Consider the following 22943-nt stretch of genomic DNA (forward strand, 5'->3'; position numbering starts at 1 on the left):
TGATAGGAAAGGTTCTCTCTCAAAAACAGGAGATTGATCCACAGAAGGATTACAGCTCCATGATAATGAGCCTACCAACAGCCATTCCCATTAACTTGCAGAGTTCGAAAACAGTCTCCCAGTTGTTGCCAACCTCAGCAACGTATCTTGCAGTCATGAACTAAACCCCGTCAGTCACTGTCAGTCACTTCTGGGTAGACAACTGGCAGTTGATACAAATCCCCTTCACCCCCTTATCTTATACCCTTAATAACAATTCCCTCCTTGATAAAAAACCTGTAAGGTCAAAAACTGCAATATGTTTGACTAAATTATGCTTTAAATATAACCTTCTCCAGTCCTGTGGCCAGTTTTTAAATCATGAATTGGCTTCTTCGCTCTTCTTTGTCTTAGCAGTTTTGTGTAAAAGGGCCAATGTGGCATCCTGACACTAACTATTTGAAAATGAATACATTGCACCAAAAAATCCTCTCCTTCACTCAGTGATGGCGTCCAAAATGGTAGGCCTGCAGTAGCAATCATTCCTGTAAAGACAAGCTTTGCAAAGGAAGGAGGGAACATTTAAAACTGAAGAATGTACTTTTGTGAAAGCAAAATTACCTATTTCATAGGTGTAGGTGCTCTTTGCAGTAACGCGATTGGATGTAAATGCAGAGTGTTTCAGGGTGGAGACTGCACTGGTTGCACGAAAGCATTTCTTTCCTCCTAATATGAAGATCCAAATGACTCATTTCTGTATGCTGACTATGTGCCAGGTGCCAACATACTTACACACCCCAAGAGCACAACACAGGACTTGGAGGATAGTGTGTCTTTAGCAGAGACCCCAAGTTGAAGCTGATGAGACACGCTGACAGAGAGGGGGCAGTAATCTCACACTCCACATTACGACAAGTGCAAATGAAGGAGGGAAAGTCATGGAGAAAAAAGGAGGGAAAGAGGGGGACAGGAAAGGAGGGGAGAGGAATGATTCTCTTGGGAAGGGAGGGTGTTTGGGTGAAAAGCAACAGCATATGTATTGTTGGAGGCCCTGACTCGCCACCCTGGAGAGCTCCCTGTTCCCACGGTTTGCTCAACAAACAAACGCACCCCCCTCTACACACACACACACACACACACACTACCATGCACCCGCACGCAGTGGTGATGTCATTAATTACCATCAAAATGAGCATGACAGCAAGCAAGTGTGCGTGCGTCTGCCAGCAAAGCTTTGTGTGTGTGAGTGTGTGTGTCTGTCTGTGTGTGTGTGTGTATGTGTGTGTGTGTGAGACAGAGAGAGAGGGAGATGTAGGCAACGAGAAAGAAAGAGACCATTGTCCATTCTGAAATAAAGAAATCTCCACTGAAGCATTGTAAATGGAAAAGGCAGAAAAATGGACCAAATTTGGGGATCTTTGAGTGAGAGCTGGGCTGTCACATCTCGTCAGAGCCTCACAAAACCTGATGCGCACACATTGCCCTGCCTGGCTACAGAGACACACTGTGGCCCTGTGATTGTGTGCTCTCCTGATGAAATTCAGCCTTTTCCCTCTCAGCCTCACAGGCACAGGGATCCTGTTTTTGTGAGCACTAAGGTTGTGTATTTGTGTACATGTCTCCACATATGTATGTGTGGGATCTGTCTTTTTTTGGTTGAGAACAAACACCTTATAATTATATATATATAATTTTCAGGTCTTCCTTACAGCAGGCATACTGTAATTTAGTATTTAGGTTTACATGCCAGGATAGAACCACTGAGTTTGACCAGCCTGTCTCGCTCGGCAAAATAAGCCTCGTGGGCAGTGCCATTAAGCGTCTGTGTGAGACACACTGGGCTCTCCACCAACTCCAATATAAACCCATTTGCATCGTTACTGGATGCTCAGAGCAACGAACATGGTTTAAACAGCATGAAAGTCCACTTAAGGTGGGCAGAAGGGGAGATGGATGGTCCAACAAACACCAGACTTTGATCTAGGAGGCCGGTGTTCAAGACCAACAAACAACGTCAGCTGTGGTGTTTGTGCAAGTCAAACCGGCCTTTGGCCACTCAAAGCCATGTCTTTATTAGCAACATCCGCAATCTTTTCCCAACCATAACCAAATAGTTTTGTTGGCTAAACCTAACCCGATCCAACCAACCCCTTCTGTGTCAGGATACTCTGCAAAAGGTTGCCCCAAACATCCTTTTAGTAACGCTCAGGGCTCCTGCCCAAATGGCAAATATGGTAGGGATGAGAAAATGTTGGGTAAACCTTAATTTTGGGTGTGATTCCACGTTTGGTTCATGTTTGATGTATTGTGCATGTCATTTGCAAATTAGGGCAGCACGGTGGCATAATGATTAGCATGGTCGCCTCACAGAAAAAGGGGTTCCTGGTTCTAACCCTGGCGTAGGAGAGTCCTCCTGTGCTGAGTTTTCATGTTCTCCCCGTGTTGGGGTGGGTTTTCATTACATACTCTGGCTTCTGTCTGTCTCTATGTGTCCGCCCTGTGATAGTCTGGCAACCTGTCCAGGGTGCACCCCGCCTCTCGTCTAATGTCAGCTGGGATAAGCTCCAGCTCCCCCGCGACTACTAACAGGATAAGCGGTTATGGAAAATGAACGAATCTGCAAATTAGGAAAAACTGTTGGCCTCAGTCATTGCAGTGGTATCTGTCAGCATCTTTTTCTATGGTCCAATATGTTTCTCCTGGGTTCATCTCCTCATACTGAGTTACAACCCTGGCAGCAAAATGTGAGCAAATACACTGCTGTTCTTGCTGGTACATATTTGGCACATATCTGTATGTTTCATTTTTCCAGTTTTTTGTTCAGTATTTCCCAAACACATGCATTTCCACTGAAAAAACTTAGTTTTAGAGTCTGGCTTTGAAGAGAGCAGAGTTTTATTTTCTGTCCGGTTTTCAAGAGTTTAAGGTTTTAGCAGAAATACATGTGTGAGAAGTACTGAGCATACGACTCGATAAATGAGACTTATTAGTGTATTTAGACCTGTCATAACTGAATTATACTGCACAAGTTATGTGAGAGTTTTTAAACGGATGTTTTCATATAGTTTTGCTGCTGTTAAACAGGGTCCCTGACAAATAAACAAATAAATAAATTCAGTATGTTCGTCGTTTTCCGTGGAGAGAAAAACAAAGTTTTTTTCACAAATTCAAGGTAACAGTGCATGACGAAGTGATTTACAAATTGTCATTTTGTTAGTGTATTAAGTATTTCTTTAAACCCCTGCGTAGCCTCCAACACCCCCCACCCTCTCATAGCTGTTGGGACTGAGAATTGTATATGTAACTGTATATATTTCCCACTTTTATGAACAATGAACACTGCATTTTGCTTACTGTATAATACAATGAAAGATGGTAGCTAAATGAGCTAACTGCTTGATAAGGTTAACATGCTGAGGTATAATGTTTACCATTTTTAGCTTCTTGGTTTGTTGTATTATCATGTCAGTTGCTAATTATCGCTAAACACAAAATATTGCTTATGAGAAGTCAGGGGGTCAAAGTTATTACAATTCATCTTGAGGGGGTGAGTGAGTTTGGCTACCAAGTACATGGAAAGTCACCCAACATATATTACTCAAAACCACAAATGTGAACCTACTGGTGGCACTAGAGAAAAAGTCAGGAGATCACCTAAGTCAGTAGGGTTCATCCTCTGGGAACCATGAATGTCCATTCAAAATTTCATAGCAAACCATCAAATAGTTGATGAGCTATTTCAGTCTGGATCAAAGTAGTTGATGGGCCGACACTACAGTCCCTAAAACTATGATCCCAGCATGGCTAAAACCTTTTTCAACACTGTGTTCAGAAGAAGAATACTTTCAACCCAAGGAACAGAGATGACCATCCTGAGTAGTTTGGCTGAAACACAGCAGAGACGCTCAGTTATTAAGAGTGTAAAGTTTAAAGTCAAGTGTAAAACACAACATTCCAAACTCTACTCAAAGTCCTGCTGTTTAACTAGAACATCCATGTTGCTTTATAGATCTATGATATTCTCAAACCTTAACAAAACCAAAAGTGATTACTGAATCCAAAGAGTTTGCAAATCATTATCAGAAACAATGTGTGTCAGTGTGTGTATGTGTATATGTGTGTGTGTGTGTGTGTGTGTGTGTGTGTGAGCTCTGTGTCCCACAATTTTTTGGCACGGCATGGATCATTGTATGGACCTTCATTAGAGATCAGAGTGGGCCTCACTAAGCTCTGGTTGTGCAGTGAACCAGGCCACGGACCAAAATTATTGTCGAATGTGCAGCCATGAATGCATGGGATTCCACCTCATCAAAGTTTGCACAGATAATTGCTACTATTTGATCTCCGCTATCTGAAAAGAAACCGTGTTAATTAGAGGCTTTGATTGGGATGCGAGGAGAAAAGAAACAAACGTGTGCTTTGTTGTCCTCTACACATTTCTCCTCTCGGGGGTTTATGTATCTGCAGAGCTGGAAGGTTTTTGTGTCCCAAACTTTGATGAGGTCCAAGTTTCAGGACCAGTCCCATCCCTGTGTTTGGGAAAATACCCATGTGTGCCCCATCCTCCAAGCTCATCAGCCATCCCAGTGAACTGAAACAATGCAATGCATTGAGGACATGAGTTGGATGGCTGAGAGTGCTTTGCCTATATGTATAATTTACTGTTTTAGCTCCTTAATTTCCACCAAGATTAGCATGTATACTCAGTTTTTTTAAATGAGGGAAAGCTCACTAAAAATAGACTCTTTTGTCTAATGGGATAATGTGTTCAGTCAGTTCACAATACTTCAGTCATTTTTATTGCTGCAAAATGTATCTTGTGGACTGAAAAACAACAGATTATATCATTCTATAAAGGTTTTTTTTTAAGTTAATTATTTACACTTAAAAAAGGACTCTGTGGCATCTGTGCATCAATATGATATTACCACACAAAAATATCACAATACTATGCTGTATGGATTTCCCCCACACACCCTTAGAAAACAGGTTAGTAAACAGTAGAAAGCAGCATGGAGGCCAGTGAAAATGTCTTGGTTGTAACTTCATTTTTATATCAGTTACTTATTCAGTCTCTTTTTCAAACTCTGTGCTGACTCATTTTCAACTGCTTAGACATAGATAGACGTAAATTGTTGAATCACATCGTTGCATCATGCAGCAAAAGGGCAACAAGTAGTATGTCCACCTGGGTATCATGTTTCCATCACTGCCGATCCAAGACAATCTGAGCTTGAGCCGATAAATACTGCTGACAACTGCAGAGTCATTTGTCACCTTTCTCCCTAAAGACAAAACCCAGATGTTAGTAGGTGTTAGGGGGTTTCTTTGTCCAGTAGGAGAGGGGCTTTAGGTGCATCATTTCATTTTCAAAAAGGCTCTGACAAGGCTTTATCATTTGTTAATAATGTTGATAATGTGAGAAGAGACTAGCCACAGCTTGTCTCTTTCATATAGGAGTTTTATATTTGAGTCACAGAGCTAAGCACCTATTATTTAGAGAGATAAATCCCTGGCAATCTGTCGAAAACACAAGGACTTGTTCATTAGCACATTTTTTAAATGTATTTCCAGAATCCCCAAACATGCCTCTTCCAATACGAATGCAAAAAATATATATATCTATATGATAAATATGTATATCACATGCTTTATGTGAACCAAAATGTCAAAGTTTTATTTATTTTATTTTTCTCTTTTCATTATGAATACATAATACATAACACAAACATATTTTTCTTGTGTAAAAGATACTTCCTTTCCAGTGGTTATCAATTTGGGAAAAGAAAAAGTTGTGTCTTAATAGAGAAACAAGATCCTGCATTTACCTATTTCTGTTCTGTGGCTCCAACCTTACAGAGGCAGACACAAACGTAACTTCAACATACGGCCTGGATGTGAGTTGTGTGTGTAGGTCTGCATGTGCGAGGAGGTAAATGCAGGTGAGCAGGTGACGAAAGAACGTTAAGTTTCCAGCAGGTGGTGCCACAATGACGCAAGCTGTTCATGTATTCTGTCTCACACATTCCTTTACACCCAGGTTATTTTATTTTCTGTCACTCTGTTTATTTAGGCTGCATGTTGGAAGTAACAGTGTGTGCATCTCTGCATGTTCAGGCAAGCTGACAGGGCTTCTCTGCTTTTCCGCCATGATGCTCTTCAAACTCACACACTGTTTGTTCACACCATCCTGCCATGTGGTTACAGCCACAGCTCATCTCCACTGAAGCACCAACTTGCATACAATTTAACCCTTACAAGAGGTTGTCATACTTGTTTCTCTTTTCTGTCATCAGCAGCAGTCGTCACAATGCAGCAGAAGATACTACCCCACTGAACATTTAGACCCTCACACAGTGGACCCTCTCAGGAAGATGTCACCACAACTTGTCTTTTTCTGACAACGATAAAACAGGAGATTTGTTGCTGAGAGGTAACCTGACACGTTTATAGTTATTATTTACAGGGAGCATTAGTGGGAGTGAATGCGCTCTCTTCTTCTTTCACAACTCCAGCTTCATTTCATTCATGCTGCTGAATGAGCTCCACTGTTGGACACGCTGTGACTCTGACTACAAATTGGGTTCACTTTTATTTTTGGTGTCCTGGATGCTTTCAGTACCAGAATGTAAAACCTCACATCAGAATCAAGTAGCTCATCATGATGGATGGTCTTCAGTCTATGAGATCAACAGCCTGCTATCAAAGAAAAATATTGTCCATTTAAAAATGTAGTAGAAAGTAAAATCTGGCCTAATTTTGATGATAAATTCACTAATATGCCATCTAGTATTTTCATTTGAGTCTTTGTATACAGATAGAAATGTTCACATTGTAATGGATAAGAGGATATATATTTTTCTTTGGACAAACACACATTGAAAACTCACTGCTACAATTAGAACATTTACAAATAATCTAGGATGCAGGGCCTGAAATTCAATTTTTCCAAATGAGGGGGGATTCCTTCATTAAATGCTTCACATGGGGAGATCTGCGCACTTAATTTCTTTTCGGCCTTTCCCTTTGACAAGTCGAGGGGTGGGGGTGGGGTTGGGACAGGGATGTAAGTTGGACTTCCGTTGATGCACCTAAAATAATGTGACAATTAACCACTCTGTTAGCATGCAAATTGCACATTAGCAATAATAGCTAGAAGAAAGAATACTTTGCAAAATAGCTGTTACTTATAGTTTTCAGGTGATTTGCCAAACTTGCTGTAGATTTGTTATATGCCAGTTTCCTTTGACATTTGGTGGTGAATTTATTTAGTTTTACTCCTTGTTTGTGAGCTGAAAACACATTTAAATGTCACCACAGTCTTTGTTGACTTGACAAATTCTCTGAACTACATTGCTGTAATCTGTTGTCTCCTTTCTTCTCTCTTAATGGTCATCTCTTGGAGCTGGTCCCTCTTCTCTCTCTTCTCGATGCCCTGTTCTTTCCCTGTCATCTGTCTCCTCTTCTCCATCTCTTTCTACTTGCAAACAGCTCTGTTTAAAGCAAGCGGCTCTCAGGCAGGGCCAGGCTCTGAGAAGAACATCAGATTGGTGAGGTTTGCATCGCTCTGTGAGTCTCTGACTTTAGTTTTGATTCTATTTTTGTGCTGAATCCATGTTCACACGACTCACTTGCAACTGGTATGACCAGAGATATCTTAGTAAGTTCAGTGAATACACCACTATGTTCATTCAACCCCCTGCAAACTGTTGAATGGAAAATGAAACATATGACTAACTGGAATACATGACTTGCTTCAGCATTGCAAACACTGACCAAGCTTCCACTGCTCTCGCATTACACGAGAAGTGTGTCAGTAGGTTTTCAAGTTTCTCTGTATCAAAAAGAGAGAAATTCTCAGAGTACTGTTTAACCACAGCGGCTTTTTTGGTTCCAAAACAGCGAATCATGATTATCCATGAATATCATATAATATCATGAATATCCATTGTGTCAGCAGGGACTCTTCGGTCAGTTTCATCTATCAAGGATGCTACATATCTGCTCTTCATGCCATCAAAGCCTGTTTTTGAGTGTGGAAGTAAAAAAGCTTGTCTGCATCCCTATCAGTACTGAGTTAAATTCCTCTATGAGTTTTTTAACAACTCCTTGGCGGCATCCTGTCATAACAGCAGCCCAGCTTTGTCAACATCCTTCTGACAGACCTCTCTCATTAAAGTGGATTCCATAACTCACTGTGCCTGTGTTCAGTTTTTTGAAAGGAGACTCCATCTCTTTCATGAATTTAACCACATGGCCAAATTTTGAATTAGGCCATTTGTTTCCTCCTCACACTGTTCTGTGCAACTTCAATAGGTCTATCATTGTTAATGTTGACATCACTGGTACTGCTGTTTGTGCCAGTTCTTTTGGGGTCCAGTGCTTTTTTTCTCAGCAGGTTCCACTTCAGATGATGTAGATTTGCATTTTAGTCAGCAGTCCTTGTTCACATCACTGAAACTTGTCTATATATGCTGGTTATTGATGCTGTATCTGTAGAAAGAGCTTGGAGCCCTGCAAAGACGGAAAGAGAGTGCACTGTCAAGTCTGACGCAGCCTTCCTGCACCTTGTGCACCAGTGCCATTGTTAGTTTAAGATCATCAGACATCACTGGGTGTATCCCAAGTTTCTTATTTTATATTTTCTCGAGTGAATCCTTGCTTGAACTGGAAGTACTGGAAGTCATTCTGTTGCGCCATCTTAAAGGCCGTCCCAAAGCTCTTATTTCTGCTTCAAGGAGCAAGGATCGAGGAACGAGAAGGGATCCTTGAGGATACTCGAAAGCAGCCTTCACAGAAGTATTTTATCGGCAGACACGCCCATTGATTGGATATAAGTTATTGACTGGACATGTGCAGTGCTGCAGCTGATCAGACTGATCTGATATATCACAACATTGGTGACATTTCATACCAGAGCAAAGACAGATAGATTACACTCAGTTAAAATATTTAATGTTTCATATAAAATGTCATAAATATGGAACTGTATAGTCTGTATGAGGCCAAAGAGCTTCCAGAACATTTTCAATTTCAGATCTGGACATTATGCATCATTCATGTAAAGTAAGAAATTGTGTATATACTGCTGTAATGCACATGCGCAAGTATTTGGCCAGTACAGCTTTGAGTAGTTGAAGGCAAGGGCACGATGCAGCCAGGACCTGCAGAGCGAAATGAAGGAGCTGACGAAATAAATACGAGTCTTCATGCTAACGACATACTTTGGAAGTACCTGTACTACTTTATGCAGGCTAGTCTGCTCATTCTCGCATGTTAGCTTGGTGTTAGCATGCTAGCATGCACCGAGTGGACCAACAGTAAACATAAACATGATGTCACACTATTTTCACCGCACAGGTGTGTGTATAATGTCAGCTCTGTTCAAGGTTCAGAAGTAATTTTTACCTTACACATAGAGACGTTGACCAAAACAGCTTTTTAATCACTTAAGAAACATTGCCAGAGTACAGCCATTCCTATACTATAAAGATCCTGAAAAACGTATATATGTTTTTATCTTTTTTTTTTTTTTTTAAAAAAAAGATACTTGCAATGCTCTTTTTACTGGGCTTCGGACACAGTCCAAAAGTTTTTAGCTTATTCGGTATTGTGCTGCTAGACTTTTAACCAAAACAAGGAAGAGAAAGCATACCTCAGTTTTATCTACACTTCATTGGCTCCCAGTGTCAGTTTACATTGTAAATTATGTCGTTTTGTAATCCTTAACAAACTCTTAAGTGGGTTTTTAAATACACACAATTAGATGCACAAAAATATAAACAGCACAGTTTTTGTTAACTGTGCTTCAAAATTATGGAATACCCTGCCAGAAGCTGTAAGAGATGTGGGCTCTGTGAACATGAACATGAACATGAACATGCATCTACCATTATATCACATACCATTATATCTGGGATGCCTGCTTTAATAAACTCAGCAGAAGTGCTTTAAGTTGATGCTTAAAACGCTGTCACAAAACCTCACAAGGACAGAATAGAGAAGTTGTCTGACATGATGCACTCCCTCTAAATGCAAAGAGTTTGAGGAGGAAAGAAAAAAGAACCACTTTTGGACTCTCAGCTGCTGTCAGTCGAGACGTTTAATAATAATCCCTCTGGGTCCAGGTTTAATTTGGCAACTTTCTATGCATTTCTTTTTTCTTTGGTCAGCACCTTTTAAACTCTCCTTATACCACATGCATGGTATTCTTTTTTTTTCCGGCACAAACTCCCAAAATTCAAGAAAAATGGCACAGGTGCCTATAAAAATGTACAAACCTTTAGCAAAAAAGGTCACAATAGTGGAAATACATTGTTCTATTACTTATACACCCAAATACAGGAGAAAAATATGAGAATTACATCTATGATAGAGTTGATTTACATGTAAAGTGATTTTATCACAATTTGTTAAATTTGTTGCCTGTAAATTCCTAAAAATATCAATAATTCACAGTTTTAAAAGGATCTAGATTAGATTATTTTTCTCATATCGTCTCTACATGATATGTAATTACAGCTCTGTTACTTAAGATTCATTGATGTCGGACTCCGCATTAGTGGACGTAAAGCTGCCACTTGTGAGCCGCTGATGCATTTGAGACAGCCTCAGCCTGTTTCATCATGTTGCTCCTCAGCTGTATTTCTTTGGTGAGATTTTCCTCTTCTTCTAAATCAAAAGACTGAATAATAATAAGAAAAAAACTTTTACTAATTATATGGAATCTGGGCTTATTTAGCTGCTGAAAGGGAATTTGTAGTGCCACAGCAGCCCCTTAAATTTGCCAAATAAGGAGCGGTGCTGATGAGGTGAGAAGCAGAGAATGCCTAAAACAAACTGTAGAGGGGCTCCAGCAAAACAGCCAGGGGGCTTAAGATATATTAAATTACCATGATTGGGACTTAAGGCATGGTTAAAGCCTGTTTGAGAGGCTGGGGAGCCTCATAGCAGAGCTATTCATGTTGGGGGAGCTGGGTCAATAGGTTGGGGAAGTTCACAGGACCTGATTCTATTCTTATGCAAACGCAGAGTACAAGACCTAAAGCTCACTCAGTTGGAAGATATAAATGACTAGACAATCATCCGCAGTCCTCCACAGACACAAACCTGGTACACAGCTGCCTACTCGTCATTCATGACAAGGTAGAGCAGCAACGTCTTAGTTCACTCTGATCCTCTCACTCCCTACTCCGAAAGTGTGATGCACATCATGATGTTACTGAGATCCACATTTTGGCACCTTCACATAAAAGCTCTGATTAACACTAAGTATTAACTCCAGTCTGTTCTCCATACTGTAGTTTGAGGCAGTGTAATGAATGGGACATGATAAGTATTAGTTTATTTACATGTAATAACAGTACATAATAAAAACATGCTTTGGTCTTTGCAGCACAGCCTGAAAATTAATCTCCCAGCTTTGGTGAGTGATGTGACTGTTGACTCCTACCACAAAAGACATCATCTATCTCTATCTGTTGACAAAATGTGAGCAGAATTTAAGTGACAGTTCGCCGCAGTGAGTCAGCCTACGACTTCCACATCCACCTTCTTCCTCTGCCAGATTGTCTGATACCAGCCGCTGACAAAAAACTATCTGAAGATTTGTTCAGGAATCCCTCAGGGGCTGGTCTCAGATGATCTTGCAGGTAAAGACGTCGGATGTGGATGCCCTGAGCTGGTGTAGTTACATGTGCGGTTATGAGGTTGGTTGGATATACTGCCAAATTCCCATTGGAGAGGGCTTATGGTAGCGAGTGGCCTTTTTCTGCATCCATCCCAGGGTACATTGATCATGTTCTTAAATCAGCATGGTGTATGACACATTCATCGAGTGATGGATTATCTTGGAAAAGGAGAAGCGCTCAACAAAATCCGAGACAGATATATAAGCCTTTTGTGTAAATAGAAAATGTATTAGATCTGTTATTTCTTTTTTATATTGTTTGGTGTAAATACAGGATTGCACTGATTGAGAAAAAAATGTTTCCAATGTCATCTGTTTAGACATAATGTTGCATTAACACAGGTCTGTGATTAAAACTCTGCTCAGCTGTCACTAAGAAATGTTTTCATATGTTTTTAGTTTATAGGAATTCTGATAATGAATACATGCATTTATGTATATTTGTCATTTATCAAGAGAGAAAAACTAACCATGACCTTTGACTTCACCGCAGGGACACACTTATACATCACATAACACAATTCATTTTTCTTTCTTTCTATTCGATATAATAAAATAAGATATTATATTATAGACCTACGTGCTATCAGGACTTTATTTAATAACACTAGGTCAGGTGTAACACCAGAATCTGGGTGACACATCAGAAGAACACGCACGTGTCTGTAAGCTTGTGCCGGGTCAAGTTGTGTCCTAGGGGAGTGAAAGGTCATGACCTTCTGTGGCCAGCAGCAGACTGACGCTCTCTAGACACAAGGTCCACACATTGTGGTGGGCATTTTACTAATCTACAGTTTAACACCACAGACAGGCTGCATGCAGGCTGCACGCCTGAACAGTTTACTGAACAACAGTTAGTTTATAATACAGTTAGTTTATAATACAATCACATGAGCCTACATTTAATCTCTTTCATTATTGTTCAGGTGAATGGCTGGAGTCTGTGAGCAGAGGAGATCAGCTGTTGATGTATCTTTATCATGTTATAATCATCCTATAAATTCCTAAACTTACAGAGAACAATAATGACGTCACATTTTTACTCACATTCTCAGACGATTTGTCGAGATGTGGGGACCAAATTTAATCAATCTCAGCAACTTAGTGCGACAGAGGAACTTGACTTTTAGTCCTCAATTAAATGTTTTTGATATCACATTTTAAAAACACTGTATGGAGAGATACAGTAAAGTAATTGTCCTGTTTACCCAGTTTGGCAGAGAACATTATATTCAGCAAGCTGTGACTGAAGAGTTTAAATATAATCACCATCATTGTGCTCTTTGTCATTTGTGTCATCCCAGGCTGTTTTACCTGTTACAGAAAGAGATTACTGAATGAAAGAAAACTGTTTCCATGGTCTGATGTGTGTGACAAAGCAGTGTATAACCTTCATATGGGAGATTTAAACAGCACTGTAACAATATGCAGCTTTCTATTGACTTTGTCTAAAAACATGCAGTAGTTCTTTTCAGTTGATTGCCTGACACACACCAGCCTTTATGAACTGTTTCAGCAATAATAACACAGTCGTCATATTTCTTCAGCTTTATTTTATTGAGTAAAGAGCAAAACATGTCATTCATCCCTCTTTCATCCCCAAACCCCATGTATTGGCTCGTGAATCCATGTGATTAACACACTGATACGAGCTGCAAAGATCCTCCACAGCATGGCAGCAGCATCACTCGTGTCCTTTTCTAAACAAACAAAACAGAAACAAAGGAAAATACAAAATAAGATCCTGCTCTGTAATTCAACATTTCATTTATGTGCAGGTACAGTTTGATAAGACGATGTCCACTCTGAACATTTACACGTTTCTTAGACTGGTTGCATCATTTCAGCACATGTGCTCTTGTCTGCTGTGAGATCAGCCCTGCAGCCATGCTGCAGCCAGATTCACCAAAATATATATAAATAGATTCCTGGACAATTTAATCCCACTGGGAGACATGGTAAGACCCTTTCTTTGCCAATTGTCACCCTCTCTCTTATTCAAACCTCCTCTTTCTCCCTGCAGCTCCACAATGCAGGATCGTGCTTGCTTTTTTTTCATGTTCTCTCATATCTTTGCTGCCACCCCCCAAGCCCCTCAGACACCATGCAGTTTATGCAAATCATCAGCCTTTCATGCTCAAAGTTGAATGAGACCTCAACAAACTCTATCACCCCCCCACCTACACACACACACACACACACACATACACACACAGACTCAGAAAGTGTACTCATCTTCGCCGTCTTTTTTCATTTCAGTTTTTGTTTTTTAATTTCAAATCCTTTACTTGATTACACAATACAGGTGGGCATAATGAAGTGAGGTGTAGCTCTGAGAGGAGAGCAAGACGAGGGAGTATGTGTGTTTGTGTGTGTGTGTGTGTGTGGGAGGGAGGGAGATGGAAGTGTAAGTGAAAAGTGATGTTAAGTGGTGGATGGATAGACACCAGAGTTAGGAGTTGGTTGTGGAGGGAGAGGTGTGTGTGTGTGTGTGTGTGTGTGTGTGTGTGTGAGGATGATGAATGTGAAATTCTTGGTGTTCCCAGGGTCTGGATGGTGTTTGAAAGGCCTGAGGTGGGAGGGTGGGGGGCTGTAAGGGGGGGTGCCTGTGCCCAGCTGTTGGGGGGAACCTGAGTCTCTCGTTCTCTCTGACAGGCTGTCCTTTTCACCAGCGCATAGCTGGGCCGTCCAGCCCGCTGCCATAACAACGCCACAGCCCCTCTGTCATAGTAACGCCATGCAGTCACTGCAGAGCACGGGGGGAGAGGGGGAGAGGGGAAGAGGGAGGAGGAGTTTTGGGGGGGAGGAGTGACAGAAGTGAATGAGGAGTCGAGACATTTCTACCCCTGTGAACTTGAACTTGACTGACAGTCTGAACGGCTGGCGGGGGAGAATGGAAATCCATTCCTGTTAGGTTGTCTGTGATTTAGTTCCCACAATACTTTAATATGTTGTGAATGTTAAATATTTGCTGTGTAAAGCCGTTGGGAGATGTTTGCCTGCAGGACTTTCTGCTAGAAAGAGATTTTTTGGCTAAGTTTAGGGGGGAAAATTGCTTGGCTTATAATTAATACATTTCTTTTTGTTTTATTGGTTAAATAATCAACACAGTCTCACTCCCAACTTGTCAAATAAAGATGTTTGGCCTGTGGCCTGTCAGCATCAGACACTGATGCGCAGAGGCACCCTTTCGAGATGCCCCAGGCGATGGCATTTATTGATGCTCCGCGCAAAGAGTGAGAAAGTCAGCATGGGGCAGGCAGAAGGGAAGGGGAATGGGTCAAACAAACTCTGGACTTTCATCCAGGAGCCAAATGTTGCCATGGCATTAGTAACATGTACTTATTTTAAGCCAAACCATAAATTATTATTATTATACTTAGATACCTGTACGTTTATTATAGACTGTGTGCATTTGACAATCAGAAACTGTACATTTACTACGAGAATGGAAGTTAAGTTTGAAAAGAGACGACGCATGTAACAAACGTACATTGACACGCTGCCCCTGAACGTCCCTTTCATGTTTTGACAGGATGGGCCACTGACCGACGGCGGTATTTGACAAGCTGTGGTGAGTATGAATTGAAATAATGTGACTTAAAAAGAGTGACGCACAGGCCTTTACATTTAAGATAAATAGGACAGATGTAATGGACAGTCATACAGAGAATAACATAAAGCAGTTATAATGACATGTGTGATGATATGGAAGAGTGCGGGTTCAGTGCATCAGAATAGATTTCTGACAGAAGGCCACAAATTTCTCTCATGTGCCTGTTTAAATCATTAATGAACAAATGTTTTATGAGTTTACCTTGATTTGTATCTTCTTTAAGTGCATTTAAATTAAGATAAGGTCATATTGATGCAGTGGAAAGCTCCAGAAATGGCTTGAGTGAACAATGAGTTCATTTTTCAATAAAAAGTTTTAATGCAATCCCATTATAATATATTGCCCTGTTATAATGAAATCAAGAAATATGAAGAAATAATGTAAATATTATAATAAAATAAATAGGAATCTGTATCAGTGCCTATCAATGCTTAAAATTCTATAACTAACAGTAATAATAATAATAATGATGATAATAACAAGCAGAATGAGAACAGTTTGTTCTTCTTATTTTATCAGGTCTAACACTAAAACATATTTTGTTACTATTTGTGATTCACTGATTTCTCTACTTGGCTAATTTTCAACATCCAGTATTTATCTCCATCTATCTGCCTCAGGGTTGGTGTGCTCACTTGCTCCGGCCTAAAGCCGATGAATGGTGACTGGTCCACATCGGGGGTCTTCGCTGCTCAGACCCACTCGACCATGGGAAAAAAGGGAGCTGTGAAAGGTCCCCTGTCGCTGCTACAAAGCCAAGAACAAGCCATAGCAGGATAATCGCGTTTATCCCCAGATTAAGACAGGATCGCAGCTGCGGTATCCTTGTGGGGGAAAAGGAGGCTGCTGGGACGTAAAACACACAATGTCCTGCCTTCAGGAGAGCTTAAAGTCGCTCTCTACAGGTTCAGGTTGTGAAATATGAGGCTGTTTGTCCTGTTCAGGCCAGGATGCCTGGGTCACTCCTGTATACTGTAAAACAGTGGCATTGTTGTGGTGAGAGCAAGGTCTCACAACACAAAACAGCTCTTACAAAGGATGAGACCTGACAATGACTGCATCACTATTACATCACTGGTGTAAATCTACAGTCTGATCTGTGTGTCATATCGTCTCCTTCTTTGCTAAAATGCCAGTTGCAGCTTCTGATACATGTCAACAGAGACAGATCATCTAACACACACACACCCACACACACACACACACACACACACACAATTAGGTGGACTAATTATTTTATTTAAGATATTGTGAATATTCTATTTCCATCCTACTAAAAATGTCAAAAATGTTTTTTGATTTTGACCAACGTCTTGAAATAAGTTGTCAACTGATTGAAACACTAATGTAACAAACATATTTGTTTTTATCCTTTTGTCTTTCACATTTTATTTTATTTTATTTTATTTTTGTCTCCTCCACGTTGGACAGAATTAATGTTTTTTTTTGACATTCTTCTTCCTGTTATTATTATTATTTATTTATTTTGTTCATTTTGTGAATATGTGTTTCCTATATGTGGATTATGTATGAATAGTTGTTTTGATAATTGTTCATATTCTGCAGAGAACTTTGCTCTATTGAGTTCTACTAATCTGAATCAAGCAGGCTCCACATTGGACACAAACATCAGTTCTGGCCTGAGACCACACACCCCTACACTGACTGTGAGAGAGTCACTCACAGACATTAAAAGGCAGGAAGACAATGGGACAACTTCTCCAGGAGACACTCTCATGGCTGCGGTGCTAATGCAGGCATCTGCCACTGTCTGGTCTGACGCGACGCTCCCACCTCAGAGCCTGGGGTTTACTGCAGCGCCATTTCACATGCACAACGTTGGGAAAAAGAAGTGGCGGAGCTTTGTCAAGTGCTCCTTTCACAAAGCAGCCATTGTGGAGCGAAGCCAGGATCAGAATGATAATGTGGACACTGGCTACTGTTTACCAACAGGTCTCCTGCAGCTGCAGTGCACAGCACCAACATGCAGCGTCTGAGAGGGCTGCACTGTGTATGCATCATGGGGGGAACAACAACACTTGGACTTCACATGTGTGCAGGTGTCTATTAGGTGGTTGTATATGTCCAATAATGTCTTGGAAATCTGACTGAGATCATTTTTTCTTAAAAAATATTTTTAGGAATTTCTTTATATAATAAAAACCTAATTTATATTTAACAGCAGCCTCATTATAGACAACAGTTATTGTGCACTGAGTGGCTGGAGGCCAAAGACAATGAGGAAATGTTGTTAATTCAAATCTACAGATCAAACTGAGTCACCCGCACGTGGTTCAATCTAACTGTAAAACTCATTTTTAACCAAGCTAATAAGGCTGATTTACACATGAGCTCCGTGTTGGTAGTCACACAGTGTTTTGCTGTATGAGCTCATATTATCACCCAGCTTCACACCTGCCCCTCCCCCCAGCTGCTTGTCTAATTACAGCCTGGTGTCTAATAAAGGAACAGTCCCCCTTTTATTTTCCAAGCTGCAGCAGCGACTATTAAAACTAGTACTTGCCTTTGTCAGGATGAGAAAACAGAAACCTTTAAACACAGGCTGTAACATAACACTCAGGTGTGACTCGAGGAGAACAGCTGGCCAACAGCACCATAAATCAGAATATAAAACACTGGAGTTAACTCTGAGATAAGGGGACATGCTTTAAGTCAGTAGTCTTAAATGGTTTTAATAACAGTATTGTTAACAGTCACTTCAATGGCTCGCACAATGTCAGATTTACACTAAACGTGGCCAATAGAGTTCACGATATCGATATTATCAAGATACTTATAGAAAATTTTACCTCTTAAAAAAAGCAATTATTAATAATTACTCAAATTCATCTTCAACTTGGTTTATTGTGTGCTTTCTTTTCTTACTTTCTTTGTTTTGTTTTTTTTTACAAATTAATTACACTTAAAATAGGAGTGCAGGAAGGTGGACAGAGGGTTTGTAACAAAAAGAGCTATAATGGATGGTGACAAGGCAGCAAGATGGCATTCTGGGAGAGAGACAACGCAAATGGTTTAAGAGGCCCTGGATTATTTACACGATATTTGTATTATTAACATGATATCAATATTTAATTTTTTAATATCACGGTTATCGTACCGGTATATGGTGACAACCCTGTACAGCATTTGATTGTTTTAAATTAGGCTATATGAGGACAATATATTTAAATTCAAGGGATTTGGCTCTTTAATTTTTCTCAGGAAGTTTTGGACTTTTTTTAAGCAATATGAGATAATTACATTCAGCAACTAAAAATGTACAAATTACAAAGTTTTTGTAGTCTGTTTTTAGTATTTTTACTCTAATAACAAACTTTAAATATTTCAGTAGTAAGTATTTCCCAACCAGAAATTAAATCCTTGCAATTTGGACGCAGCTTTTAAAAATAATTTTCCTTTTCATGTTTTTGGAAAATAAACAGCTGACATATTATTATACAATTTTTTGGGCCAGGTGCATCCAGGGGAACTTGGACTAACAAATTCAGTATTTCTGTTTAACAGCCCTGATTGTAGGCTAACTCTTTTTACTTAGAGACTGTAACATATTTTTAGTTTTTAATAAAGGCCTCAGAACATGTTAAAAGATATTATTCTATACTATATTCTAAGTTCAGGTTAGGTTTAAGGGCGAGTCACAGTAGATAACTTCTGTAGGCCTACTGCACCTTCATAAAGAAAAATTAACGATAAGAATTGATTGTCCATTTTCTCGGTGCATAATTTAAATATTCATATTGGTCTTGTTCTCCAGACAGGCAGATAAGAGCGGATGGAGAGACACGCTGGGTGCTGCTGCGCCTTTAAATACTCTCTCTGCTCGCCTCGTTTCTATGCAATTATGTTAATATGCAGAGCTTGTCTGGCTCCTATTCATTATCGGCTGGAGTTGCGTGATTGTTTCCTTTATTTTCCATCTTTGTAAGGCCACTCTTGGCTTTTTTTTTTTTTTTTTGGTAGGTCTGCTTTATCCCACAGTAATGGTGTGGCGGAGAGACCAACAGAGAGCGCGCATGTCGGATAAAGACTTTGTTCAGGAAGCGTTTGTGTTTGCAGCCTGTGTGCTGCAAGCTTCTTTCTCCCAACACTGCGGAGAATAAAACACACCGCTCTGTGAGTAACTTATCTCTGGGCTGCATTTGTAAAATAAGCCGGGCTACATGTAAATATTTTTCATGCTACATATTTAGCTGCATTAAACTGTAAGTCCATCTGACATAATGAAACCGTCTGTTTCCATAAAGAGTCTGCAGTGTTTGTGATGGTGACATTAATAAACAACTGTTTGAAATGTAGGTGAAGGAGGGAAGGTTATTTATTTATTATTCTCTATTAAAAATCCTTATTAATCAGCACTTGAGTTACGGCTTTTTTTTGGAAAAGGGTCAAATGCTATTTTAAAAATACAGACCTACTTCTCCACTAAGATTTTGTTACTATAATTCAAGATATTATTGTTCCCTCTTCTGACTAACTCATCCCTTTCATGGAGAAAAATAAATGTGTTCATGGGACAGACTCCTTACACACATACAGTGATAAAAATAAGCCTAATTAATACATTAATTAACACAGGCTGATGGTCTGTAACATATAACCAGTGCACATTTACAAACTAAAGGCCTGTTATTTTGGCCTCTAATTTAAAAAAAGAGCAGTTCTTAAAAAGTTCCATAAGGCCCTTATTCAAGGCCTAATAAGGCTTATTTATCTACTGTATTTTTAATTATATTCATATAATTTCTGTAAATGCAACAATATTTTTGGACCATTTAACTGAAAAGTGGCATCTCCTTTTAAATGATTAAATAAACATAAAAGCATGTGAAAGCATTAAAGTGTTACTTACTTATTTTTATTCTTATCTGCCTATATTTTCCTTATCATTAACAAAATTGATTTAAATCCCGTTTTTTTTTTTTTTGCCATTTTTATGTGGGTGGAGTCTGGCATGAGGAGGATGTGGTGACACTGGATCTGATGTAAATCAATAAGGTGACTGCAGGTAATTTTTAAAAGTTTTTAATGACCTTAAAATATCCAGAGTTTGGAAAATAACATGTGGTTATTAGATATGTGTGCATGCATTTTTTTAATCTGTCATGCTTATTTTAAAACAAGCACTTCAACATAATAATAATTTAAATCTGGGTTTTAATACAAGAGGTATTTTTTATAAGAGCCGTCTAATATTTGCTCATCAAAGGTTGAGTGTGTTGTTTCTCTGGAGTTTGCTTAATTAGACTTATTATTATTTCCCCACTGATGACATTAGTGCAGATACCAGGTGCACACGAACAGCAGCTTTAATGAAATGTCATGAGATTGTCCACTGATTCATTCATTCACTGTTCAATCACTGTAGCAGTCATATCTACACTGACTCATTGATCGACCTTTAAAAGGGCTCAGTAACGTGACCTCACTAATTAGCAACATCTCTTAGTTAGTGAGATCACAGCAGAGAGGAGACGTACAGTAGGACCTGAGACATGGAGACTTAAAGACAGCGCTGATTAGGGTCTGACAGACAGCTAACGAATTAAAGCGGCCCTGTTATGTGCCAACACAACCATTTTAGAGGCAGCAGGGAGACTCCGTCAAGATGGCTTCCATATAGACAACATGATGTTCTGACAGCGCAGGAGGCCGAGCTCCGTAATATGCACAGTCTGACATGTGTTCCTCACCACGGGAGAAGGTCTTTCTTTCAGAGGAAGGATGTCACAGTGGTGGCCATGTAGATGTGGGACAATGTTTCAGTTTTCCTTTGCATTTCCAGCACCTGGTGTCAAATTGCTGGCAGTATGTAACTGCGAGCCAATCTGTGTCTGTACATCAAATAATGCCTCAAATTAAATTTTGAAAAAACTGTGTCATTCAAAATGAAATTATGATTTGATTCAAGAAAAAGAATGTTGCAATAATAAAAATGATGCCTTTTTACACCATTAAAGGGGATGTTTGGGTTCACGGAGACAAGCTGACACTTTTATTTTCATGCCTACGGCTCGACCTCTTGGGTAAGACTAAACTGCAAAAGAGTGTCTCGTACCTTTCATTTTTTTGTCAGATATTTTATTTTATTGCTAATATGCAAGACAGGGGTTAGCGAAGCAATGTGAAGCCTTCTGTGTGTGTGTGTGTTTTTTTTTTTACAGTAAAAATAAATGGATAGTTAAAACATGCAGTCAATCAGTTAATGTAAAAGCTACAGAGAATCTGAGTGGCAGTATAAAACGCACAAAGTTATGCACGTGTCATATTCTTCTGCTCACTTTGCACCATTTACAACACTGTGGTTAAAGGCAGTAAAAGTATATTGATACCTGCTTTGATACAATTATTTAAAGAAAATTTTGGATCTAATAGCAGTTTAAGAATTTGGATAATGTAAAGAATAATTCATACATTTATAATGGAATATAAGTGTATTATTACCATTATTCTATGGCAATAGTTATCAGTTATACTGGCTAAAGCATGTCAGTTTATCAAAGCAATAGGGACACTCCAGAGTTAGGTTTGTTCAGCAGAGGACAACTTGACAAAGGGAACTACGGTGCAAAGAAGTGGTACCAGGTATCTGTGCCTAAAAGTCGTGTGGAGCAGCAACATGCATGTGTGTTTGCTGAAGCAGGAGCTCCTATTGGATTTTTAAGTTTAACATATGTATTTCCTCTATACAAAATTAAGTATAAAGTGTATAATAATTAATTTAATGTTTCCAGTGGTCTCAGATGACAGAAAACATCCTCCACAAAAATGTTAGTTCTGTCTTTTGACACGTGAAATCTCACAGACAGAAAAAAGGGGAACACAGTAAATATTAGAGCTTCAAATGTTAGAAAATTTTAAATGTGTCTGGTTTTCCAAGTTGGTAAATAACTGAGCAGTGGATGTGTGACCACTTTTGGTAATTAAAACGCTCAACAAAAGACCAAAGAATCAAAGTAAGTGGAATAAGATATTTACTAAATCATCAAGTCCAAGAGGAGGCATTTCCAAAGCATCTAACTGTGTACAGGGTTGTTTCAGAAACTACAAATAAAAAAGACATAGATCTGTTTTTCATCTGTGTTACCAAACAACTATAATTATTTTCATTACCAATTGGTTTTAAAAATGTCAGAAAAAAGTGACTAAAACAATTTGCTGAAGTGCTTATATTGTCTGAATAACAGTCAGAAAGATATCCAATCCACTAACACAGCAGATCCTCACAAATGAAAAGCGGGATCTGAAAAGTTTTCCCTTTTTTGACTGAAAAATAATATAAAATAGTTCCTGATTGTTTTTCTGATGATCGACCAAGTCAACCAATCGACTGATTGCCCCAGCTCCATTGTGTCATTTGCATGTTCAGATTTATAAAAACTACTGAGTGTGTTCATAACCCACCTGCAAAGACCTGATGTCCTCTTGTACCTGTGTTTTCTTTTTGTTTATTCTCATTAAGGCAGGAAGATGAGCGTTTGGAGGTCATTCCTACTTTCGGTTATCTAGCTTTATGATGGATGATTAACACTCATACAGCTAGATAACCAAAGACAGGAACAGGCTCCACTGTTTGCTCTAACAGCAAAAGGTAAGTCTGAACCTGGGAACAAAAAAAAAAGTATTATTATAAAGTTAACG

The 22943-nt window shown here is 39.4% G+C and overlaps 1 long non-coding RNA gene across 1 annotated transcript; it reads right to left on the reverse strand.

Annotated features, from left to right (window-relative positions):
• Positions 1-13206: 13206 nt before the first annotated feature.
• On the reverse strand, positions 13207-22826 carry LOC117260003 (uncharacterized). The gene is made up of 2 exons (XR_004501889.2): positions 22707-22826; positions 13207-13368 (listed from the first exon to the last, which is right to left on the reverse strand). It is a non-coding gene; the product is annotated as an uncharacterized LOC117260003 (long non-coding RNA).
• Between the last annotated feature and the right edge of the window lie 117 nt (positions 22827-22943).

This window comes from Epinephelus lanceolatus, chromosome 2, assembly GCF_041903045.1.
Source record: "Epinephelus lanceolatus isolate andai-2023 chromosome 2, ASM4190304v1, whole genome shotgun sequence".
Taxonomy (NCBI): Eukaryota; Metazoa; Chordata; class Actinopteri; order Perciformes; family Serranidae; genus Epinephelus; species Epinephelus lanceolatus.